The sequence below is a fragment of the Dendrobates tinctorius genome, unplaced genomic scaffold (assembly GCF_039654945.1).
Source record: "Dendrobates tinctorius isolate UK_male_01 unplaced genomic scaffold, ASM3965494v1 ptg000007l, whole genome shotgun sequence".
Taxonomy (NCBI): domain Eukaryota; kingdom Metazoa; phylum Chordata; class Amphibia; order Anura; family Dendrobatidae; genus Dendrobates; species Dendrobates tinctorius.
The window spans coordinates 9,144,835-9,155,241 of record NW_027361675.1 but is presented as its reverse complement, the minus strand read 5'-3'; the positions used below and the strand labels follow the sequence as shown (position 1 = coordinate 9,155,241).

General features: G+C 50.2%; 1 long non-coding RNA gene across 1 annotated transcript; it reads left to right on the top strand.

The window, feature by feature from the left end:
- Nucleotides 1-9,092: 9,092 nt before the first annotated feature.
- LOC141085812 (uncharacterized) lies at nucleotides 9,093-9,853 on the top strand. Its single transcript, XR_012231417.1, has 3 exons — nucleotides 9,093-9,366; nucleotides 9,468-9,536; nucleotides 9,738-9,853. It is a non-coding gene; the product is annotated as an uncharacterized lncRNA (long non-coding RNA).
- The last annotated feature ends 554 nt before the right edge of the window (nucleotides 9,854-10,407 follow it).

The window sequence follows — 10,407 nt, the reverse complement described above, 5'->3', positions numbered from 1 at the left end:
GAGCCGCGTATGTATGGGGTTTACGAAACGGAGCCCTGTGTGTACAGAGCTGAGCCATGTGTGTACGGAGCAGAGTAGAGCCATGTGTGTACCGGGTGGATCCGCGTGTGTATGGAGCGGAGCTGCTTGTGTACGGGGTGTACGGAGCGGAGCCGTGTGTATAGGTTGTACGGAGCTGAGCCGTGTGTGTACGGGGTGTACGGAGCGGAGATGCGTGTGTACAGAGCGGAGCCGCCTGTGTACGGGGTGTAGGTAGCACAGCCACGTGTGTACGGGGTGTACGGAGCCGCATGTGTGTGGGGTGTACGGAGCGGAACCGCGTGTGTACGAGGTGTACGGAGCGGAGCCGCGTGTGTGCGAGGTGTGCGGAGGCATATGTTTACGAGGTGTACGGAGCGGAGCCATATGTGTATGAGGTGTACGGAACGGAGCCATATGTGTATGGAGCAGAGCCCGTGTTTACGAGGCGTGCGGAGCCATATGTGTACGAGGTGTATGGAGTGGAGCCGTATGTACGAGGGGTAAGGAGCAGAGATACGTTTGTACGAAGTGTATTGAACGGAGCCCTGTGTGTACAAGGTGTACGGAGCGGAGCCATATGTGTACAAGGAGTATGGAGCAGAGCCACGTGTGTACGGAGCGGAGCCACGTGTGTACGAGGAGTACGGAGCGGAGCCATATGTGTACGAGGTGTACAGAGTGGAGCCGTGTGTACGGGGTGTAAGGAGCGGAGCCACGTGTGTACGAGGTGTATGTACAAACGCATCTCTGCTCCGAAGTGTATTGTGCGGAGCCCTGTGTGACAAAATGTACGGAGCGGAGCCATATGTTTACAAGGCGTACGGAGTGGAGCCATGTGTACGAGGTGTACAGAGCAGAGCCGCGTGTGTACGGAGATGAGCCACGTGTATACGGAGCTGAGCCGTGTGTGTATGGGGTGTGCGGAGTGGAGCCGTGTGTGTATGGAGCCGAGCCATGTGTGTACGGAGCGGAGCTGCGTGTGTAAGGGGTGTACGGAGCGGAGCCGTGTGTATGGGTTGTACGGAGCGGAGCCTGGTATGTACGGGGTTTACGAAACGGAGCCCTGTGTGTACGGAGCTGAGCCGTGTGTACGGAGCAGAGTAGAGCCATGTGTGTACCGGGTGGATCTGCGTGTGTATGGAGCGGAGCCGCCTGTGTACGAGGTGTACGGAGCAGAGCCTCATGTGTACGAAGTTCACAGAGTGAAGCCATGTGTGTACTGAGTGGAGCTGTGTGTGCGAGGTGTACGGAGCAGAGCCGTGTGTGTACGAGTCATAGAAAGCGGAACGTGTGTGCAGGGTCGGACTGGGGTGTCTAGGGCCCACCAAGGGAATTAATTTTAGGGGCCCACCTACAGTAATGTACAACTCAACATTTAGGCTTTGAGACCGCGGAATTACACCATGGGTTCTTTTGCCGTATATCCCACGCCAAATCTGCATCATTTCAGCATCCTAATTCTACTAAAAGCTGCACCGTTGTTCATATGCTGCAGATCTTTCCGCACTACGATTCATTTAATCCTTTAGGGCCGCAGGCCTGTTTTCACCTTAATGCCCAGGCCATTTTTTGCAAATCTGACCTGTGTTACTTTGAAGTTAAAAAGTGACCCCATTTTGGAATCTACACCCCCAAGGATTGACGTAGGGGGTATAGTGATCACTTTGTCCCAACAAGAGTTCCATGGTAGATGCTACACAGCCCAGCCAATCGAAGCGTTCGTATCTGCAGGAGGGGCTAAAATTCGCCCGGACCAGCCAGGCAGCGTTGCTGCCTGCCGGTCTTAGCGGCGAAAGCCTCCCGGTACCCGGGCGATTAGCTGCCCCAATAGGCAGCACAGGTCCCCAATAGGCAGCATTGGTCCCTATAGGCAGCACAGGTTCCCAATAGGCAGCACAGGTTCCCAATAGGCAGCACAGGTCCCCAAAAGGCAGCACAGGTCCCCAATAGGTAGCACACGTCCCCAATAGGCAGCTTTGGTCCCTATAGGCAGCACAGGTTCCCAATAGGCAGCACAACTCCCCAATAGGCAGCACAGGTCCCCAAAAGGCAGCACAGGTCCCCAATAGGTAGCACACATCCCCAATAGGCAGCACAGGTCCCCAATAGGCAGCACAGGTCCCCAATAGGCAGCATTGGTCCCCAATAGGCAGCATTGGTCCCAAATAGGGAGCAAAGGTCCCCAATAGGCAGCACAGGTCCTCAATAGGCAGCACAGGTCCCCAATAGGCAGCATTGGTCCCTATAGGCAGCACAGGTTCCCAATAGGCAGCACAGGTTCCCAATAGGCAGCACAGGTCCCCAAAAGGCAGCACAGGTCCCCAATAGGTAGCACACGTCCCCAATAGGCAGCATTGGTCCCTATAGGCAGCACAGGTTCCCAATAGGTAGCACACATCCCCAATAGGCAGCACAGGTCCCCAATAGGCAGCACAGGTCCCCAATAGGCAGCATTGGTCCCCAATAGGCAGCATTGGTCCCAAATAGGGAGCAAAGGTCCACAATAGGCAGCACAGGTCCTCAATAGGCAGCACAGGTCCCCAATAGGCAGCATTGTTCCCAATAGGCAGCATTGGTCCCCAATAGGCAGCATTGGTCCCTAATAGGCAGGCACAGGTCCCCAATAGGCAGCACAGGTCCCAATAGGCAGCAGAGGTCCCCAATAGGTAGCATTGTACCCAATAGGCAGCACAGGTCCCCAATAGGCAGCACAGGTCCCCAATAGGCAGCATTGTTCCCTATAGCCAGCATTGGTCCCCAATAGGCAGCACAGGTCCCCAATAGACAGCACAGGTCCCTATAGGCAGCACAGGTCCCCAATAGGCAGGCACAGGTCCCCAATAGGCAGGCACATGTCCCTAATAGGCAGCATTGTTCCCTAATAGGCAGCACAGATCCCAATAGGCAGCACAGGTCCCCAATAGGCAGCATTGTTCCCTATAGGCAGCATTGGTCCCCAATAGGCAGCACAGATCCCCAATAGACAGCACAGGTCCCTATAGGCAGCACAGGTCCCCAATAGGCAGCACAGGTCCCCAATAGGCAGCACAGGTCCCCAATAGGCAGGCACAGGTCCCCAATAGGCAGGCACAGGTCCCTAATAGGCAGCATTGTTCCCTAATAGGCAGGCACAGGTCCCTAGTAGGCAGCACAGGTCCCCAATAGGCAGGCACAGGTCCCTAGTAGGCAGCACAGGTCCCTAATAGGCAGCACAGGTCCCCAATAGGCACAGGTCCCTAGTAGGCAGCACAGGTCCCCAATATGCAGCACATACAGACAGTAACTCACTGACCCGGCGTTGGCCTGTGTACCAGATACACAGGCGACAGGCTGCAACGCGTCTGACTCTGAAGAAGAAGAAGACTGTCACTGTAATCCCACGGCCGCGGTTGAGGCCTCCTGGATGGCCAGGCCCCGCACCGCCCGTCCTGCTCCTCCGGGTGTGCGCAAATCACCGGTCCGTCACGCTGCCTGGGCTCAGCTCACATTGACTTGACAAGTCTGGGCAGTGGCGGTGACTCCTCCAGCGAGCTCCAGTTACCCGCCAATGCCGCACTGCGCGCAAGAATCAGTGCGCGGGGTGGGGGCCTCCGGGGTGTGCTGTGCTCTGTCCGGTAGTCAGAGACAGAGCAGAGAACGACCCGATGTATCAATGCTCGGTATCCGGCGCGGCGGGCGGGACTAGGAAGCAGAGCAAGAGTCCTCCTCTGCTCCTGCTCCTTGCCGGCTGCACTGCAGGAACATCAAAGTACCGGATCGCGGCTGTGAATCTCCCTGGTTCGGGGAACTGGCTGCTTTTTTAACAACCGGTTCCACCGATCCGGGGAGAACCCGCTGAATCCCACCCCTGGGCAGGGCCGGCTCCAGGTTTTTGAGGGCCCCGGGCGAAAAAGTCTCAGTTGGCCCCCCCTTAACACATACCACGACTCATGCCGTGTGACATCCGTGGTGACGGCCAAAAACGGACTTCTCTCTGTGTGGATCACACGGACACGCATGTGATCCACACGGACACTCGCTCTGTGGCAAAACACGTTCATGTGATGGAGGCTACTGATTAGTAGTGTACGCATGAAAGAAAGAAGAGAGGGGAAAGAAAGAGAAAGAATGGAAGGAAGAACAGAGAAAGATACAGAGAGAGAAATAAAGAAAGAACATAGAAAGAACGAACAGAGAAAGAAAGAAAGAAAATAAAGAACAGAGAAAGAAAGGACAGAGAGAGAAAGAAAAGAACAGAAAGAAAGAGAAAGAAAGAGGGTAAAGAAAGAAAGAACAGATAGAGAAAGAGGGGAAAGAAAGAACAGAGAGAAAGAAGAAAGAAAGAAAAAGAACAAAGAGAAAGAAAGAGTGGACAGAAAAAAAGAACAGAGAGAGAAAGAAAGAAAGAGAAAGAAAGAGGGGAATACAGAACAGAGAGGGAGAGAAAAAAGGGGAAAGAAAGAACGGAGAGAGAAAAAGAGTTGACAGAAAAAAAGAACAGGGAGAGAGAAAAAGGAGGGGAAAGAAAGAACAGAGAGGTAGAGAGAAAAAGAAAGAGGGGAAAGAACAGAGAGGAAGAGGGGAAAGAAAGAACAGAGAGAGAAAGAAAGAGAGGAAAGAGAGAACAGACAGAGAGAAAGAACAGAGACAGAAAGAAAGAAAGAGAACAGAGAGCGAAAGAACAGAGAGAGAGAAAAAAAAGATTAGAGAGAAAGAACAGAGAGAGAAAGAAACAGAGAAAGAAAAATTCTATTAAGATACTATAGCAGCCCAGCTCCCATTGTAGTGCCTACCTGAGCCTCCTGGTGCAGGACATATCATGATCCGCTCACATGGCCGACATCCCCGATTCCAGGGCGATCTCGCTGTCCGCTGTCAGAGGAGGACACGGTGATGGATCTGAAGCATTCCCTGAAGTGCCTCCATGGTTCCGTCACAATCTCCTACTGAAATGACCTAATTTCTGGCCAGCTTCCAGCACATCACTTCCGGTAGAACGTTACGTGCAAGTTTTAAATTGCTCCTTGGGGCTCCGCTGTGTACTCCTGTGTCCCGCGGGGAAAGTATGCTCCCGGCTGGGGCAGTCTCTCTCTCTCAAAATCGGGACTGTCTCGCTGGATCCGGGACAGTTGAGACTCGGGAGGTATAAATGCTCCCCACCATACACCTTGTACATGCACGGCTCCGCTCCGTACACCTTGTACACACGCAGCTTCACTCCGTACACCCCCGGTTCTGCTCCGCTCCATAAACACATGGCTCAGCTCCGTACACACAGGGCTCCGTTCCATACACCTCGTACACACACGGCTCTGCTCCATACACCTCGTACACACACACGGCTTCGCTCCGTACACCTCGTACACACACGGCTCTTCTCCGTACATCTCGTAAACACACGGCTCTGCTCCATACACCTCGTACACACACACGGCTTCGCTCCGTACACCTCGTACACACACGGCTCTGCTCCGTACACCTCGTACACACACGGCTCTGCTCCATACACCTCGTACACACACGGCTCTGCTCCGTACAACTTGTAAACCCCTCCTGACCCCACCCAAGAACATACACGGCTCTGCTACATCCACCTTGTTAAACCCCTCCCTGTCCCCACACAAGTACACACACGGCTCTGCTACATCCACCTTGTAAACCCCTCCTGACCACACACAAGTACACACACGGCTCTGCTACATCCACCTTGTAAACCCCTCCCTGACCCCACACAAGTACACACACGGCTCTGCTACATCCACCTTGTAAAACCCCTCCCTGACCCCACACAAGTACACACACGGCTCTGCTACATCCACCTTGTAAACCCCTCCTGACCCCACACAAGTACACACACGGCTCTGCTACATCCACGTTGTAAACCCCTCCTGACCCCACTCAAGCACACACACGGCTCTGCTACATCCACCTTGTAAACCCCTCCTGACCCCACACAAGAACACACACGGCTCTGCTACATCCACCTTGTAAACCCCTCCTGACCCCACACAACTTGGATCCCTCGGTGGGCCCCGCCCCCGAATGTCACTGTCACTCACTGGTGGTCGCTCGTACCACCTGTGTTGCAGGGGCGGGCTGGGCCGGGTGGCAGGGAGGCATATTCCCCCCCCAGGCGCACACGTGGGCCGGCAGCTTTCTCTGCGCTGTGCATAGCTGTCTTAAGGGGGTTTTACACTAAGCGAGATCGCTAATGATATCGCTCAAGCGACACCGATATTGTGACGCGACAGCGATCACGCTAGCGATCTCGTTAAGTGTGAAAGGTAGCAGTGACCGGACCCCCCGTTGGCTATTGCTGATCGTGCTCGAATGTGCAGGTACATTTTTCCATCGCTGACGTCCCGCTGTCCAGTAATTATCGTTGTGTTTGAAGCTTTAAAAACGATGAGCGACGTCAATAACGACGCATGGCTCAGCGACACAGGCGTGACTTACCGGCCACGCCTCCTCTTCCCTATTGGTCTTCACAGCGCTGACAATGTGGGAAATGTATCTGACAAAAAAGCTATAAAAGACAACGCTGGAACACCTCATTCAACACTTTGTTCCCATGCATATTGGATGTTAACCGGTTTGGCTTAAACGTTCCAGTGTGAGTCGCTACAGCGTTTATATTTTAACGGCTTTCACAGCGCGGTTGCTTCGGCGTCCCTATTGCAATCGCTATTGCGCTTTTATTAGTGGATTCATTTTATTCATCAAAAGAACAACTCTGTTTGCCAGGTATGTATTTCAATAGTAACATGCCTTTTTTTTTTAGAGTAATACTGTTAATGATTATTGTGTTGGCTTTATACAAATGAAGCTCTTGTTACCAAATCGTCTATTGATTTTATTTTATGTTGCAGTTTGTATATCATGAACGGCGCAGAGCGTGCTATTGTGGCTGCTGCTTTGGTGTTGGAGGCTGGTCGGCTACATGAAGAGGCACAGATGCAAGAGAGGCGGTCCAAAAGAAAGCGGCGCATGTGGACCAGAGAGTGGTTGGCGAAGAGGTCCGAATTCTCACACATGCAGCTCGTAAGAGAACTGCAGGAGAACAATCCTCAGGATTTCAAGAACTATCTGCAGATGTCAGAGGACTCTTTCAAATTTTTACTAGCCAGGGTGACGCCATTGATTGAAAGGAGAAATACCAAAATGCGAGCTGCTGTGCCGGTAGACGAACGATTGACCGTGACGCTGAGATTCCTGGCCACCGGACGATCACTGAAAGATCTGCAATTTTCTTCTGCCGTTTCTTTGTCACTGCTCAGCAGTTTGATTCCTGAAACATGCAATGCCATAGTTCAAAGCCTCAGGAGCTACATCCAGTTTCCTACAACAGTGGCGGAGTGGAAAAATATTGCCTCTGATTTTGAGCGGCTTTGGCAGTTCCCAAACTGTGGGGGGGCTTTGGATGGTAAACATGTGAGGATCACCCAACCGCCGAACAGTGGATCCTATTTTTACAATTATAAGGGCTATTTTAGTGTAATCCTTATGGCCCTTGTTAATGCAAACTACGAGTTCATAAATGTTGATGTTGGCATGAACGGCAGGGTTTCAGATGGTGGAGTGTTAGAACATACACTTTTTGGAGAGCGATTGACCAATTGTGACCTGAACCTGCCTCCCAACACAGAGACAACCGCCAACCTCAACTTTGTTTTTGTTGGTGATGAAGCCTTCGCGCTGCATGCGAATCTGCTGAAACCGTACCAACAAAAAAGTGTGATGGAGCAAACACGTATATTTAATTACCGTTTGTCAAGGGCATGAAGGGTTGTTGAGAATGCGTTTGGCATCATGGCCAGCCGCTTTCGGATTTTCCACACACCCATAAACCTAAAGTTGGAATCCATTGACTCGGTCGTTATGGCTTGTTGCGTGCTGCACAATTTTCTGCGGCGCCGTGATGCAAATGATTACACTCCGCCTGCCTTTGTGGACTCTGTTGACACTACAAATGGTCAGGTTCTTCTTGGTAGGTGGCGCGACAATGATCCCGCAGTACCTGGACTTCAAGCACTGGCAAGGGGAAGAAACCGTGATGATGCTAAGGCCTGCAGGGACCAATACTGCCAATATTTTAATGGGCCTGGTGCTGTTACTTGGCAGCATGAAATCTAGACAGCAAAAGTGTTTATTTAACGTGTTTATTTCATTCTTGTGTGATAAAAACAACAATAAATTCACATAGTTGCTACTTTTCAAAGTGTTACTGGTTTTTAAAAGAAAAAAAAGATAACATAGCCCTGCGACACAGTATCAGCACTGTAGCGATCCGTTAACACGCCATTTTACAACCGCCCTTAAGTGGACTCTATAGCGTCACCGATAAGCGCGCAGTAGTACCATAACTAAAAGTACGCAGTAGCGTCACCAAATGAGGCGGGAAAACGTCGTGACGTCACGACGTTCTTGTGGCCGTCCCTGCTGCGTTGTGAAAGCAAAACAGGAAGCAATGGCTGGTAGACAGAGAGCTACACCGTGGGGGGAGGCCGAAATGCGTTTCCTGGTACAGGAGATGGAGAGGCGCGATTATGCGTGTGGACAGGCGCATGCACACCCCATGAGACACAAGCGGGCTGTGTTGCGGAGGATCAGGCGAGGACTGTTACGACGGTTCGGAGTTGAGCGCACCACAACGCAAATCAGGAAAAAACTGGCAGATCTGCGCTTTCGCTCAAGAGACCTCCTCAACAGCCTCCAACAACAAGTGCGGAGGGACCGAGGTGAGTGTTCCACATAGTATGTTTTAAACATATGTTTTTTTTATTTTTTTTTTTTTTTCAACAGGGTTTACAGTGTAAAAAAAAAAAAAATATTTTTTGATTCGCACATGTGAAATTGCACAACCCAAATATAAGTGGTTTTGCGCTCAGTTTTGTTTTTTTCCAAACAGCGGCGCATGCGGCGGCCCCGGCACCATCAGCACCTGCAGCACCAACAGCCCCCGCAGCACACGTAAGCCCGTCGGTGCAAGCATCTCCTGAAGCAGAGTCCGTAAGTGTATAAAATGCGTTTGTTCATGTTATTAGTATTTTTATTGGGTTGAAAATTACAAGAATAGGGGGGGGGGGAAGAAGTCATGGTTCACATAAGCCGAACGGTAAATAAAAACCAAAGTTTATTCCAGGGAGGAAACAATAATGGAGTATTACAATACCGTTTCTTTTTTTTTATGTTTTCACCGCTTTGGAAATGTTCAATGCTCAATTTCATATTTTTAGATACCTGAGCCCGTAAGGACCCCCTCGCCCCCCTCAACGCCTCAACCACAAATTGCTTCCTCCACTTCATCCCCAATTGGTGTGTTTTCTCCAGTATCACTCCGGGAAGCTGGAGCTGACTCGACCTCCGGTAATCAATTTTTTATTTTTTTTATTTTTTAGGCATGTGAGAATTTATAATTTGTGTAACAGTTGCTGGCATATTCTTTATTTAGACATTTTCTTTTCTAGTACGTGTTGCCACTCGACGTGGAAGGGCTGTTATCTCCTCATCTGAAGAGTCAGAGGCGCAACAAAAACGTAAGTGTTTGACCACAAGCATGAACCGTATGCACCCATCTGCTGCCACTTAACACTATGGCCCCATATTGCGATCCATAGGATATGGCCCCATTTGCTACCAAAACCACATTATGCCACCATATGCTGCTCCACATGCTATGGCACCGTATGCATGCACATTTACAAAACCGCCATCAACAATGTAAATTTCCTTAACAGAAATACCAACCTTACCTGAACTCTTGGCAGCACACAGGAGGGCGATGTCTGCGTTACACCAACTCGGAGTGATGCTGGACCAATTTGTGGCAGCCCAACCGCAGGGTGATAACATTTAATTTTTTTTTTTTTTGTTTAAAAAAATTGTCTATGTCATGTTGACATATGTTAAACTACAATGGTTTGTTTAAAAATCAGTCTTAAAGAAAGAAATTAAAAAGCCTAATTGGCAAAACAATTTTTGTCTCAGTCTAGAAAGGACTTGAAATTGTAGTCATGTGTAATGCAAAAATTTAAATTTCAATTTTTATTTTTTATAAACAAACAAAAAAGAAAAACCAAACAATTTTGTTAATACAACAAGTAAACATAAAAACTATAATTGAGTGTAACTAAAGTCTGAGTCATTCAGTTGCTGCCTTCCAGGATTTATGAATGGGCCAGACTGCAAATGTGGGGTTCCAAAGTTCATGCTGTGTAGCGGCTGAATCACCCTTCTTGGCGTGCTTGTTACCAGTTCTTGTGTCTGCGGCCATGGGGTTATTGACATTGCTTGGGAATCCACCAGAATATAACTGTCTTTTAGTTGTCCAACAGCAGCTTTATTTAGCGCTTCAAATATAATTCTCTCAGCCTGAAGCCTTTGCGTAACGTCCAGAGACCGAAGTCT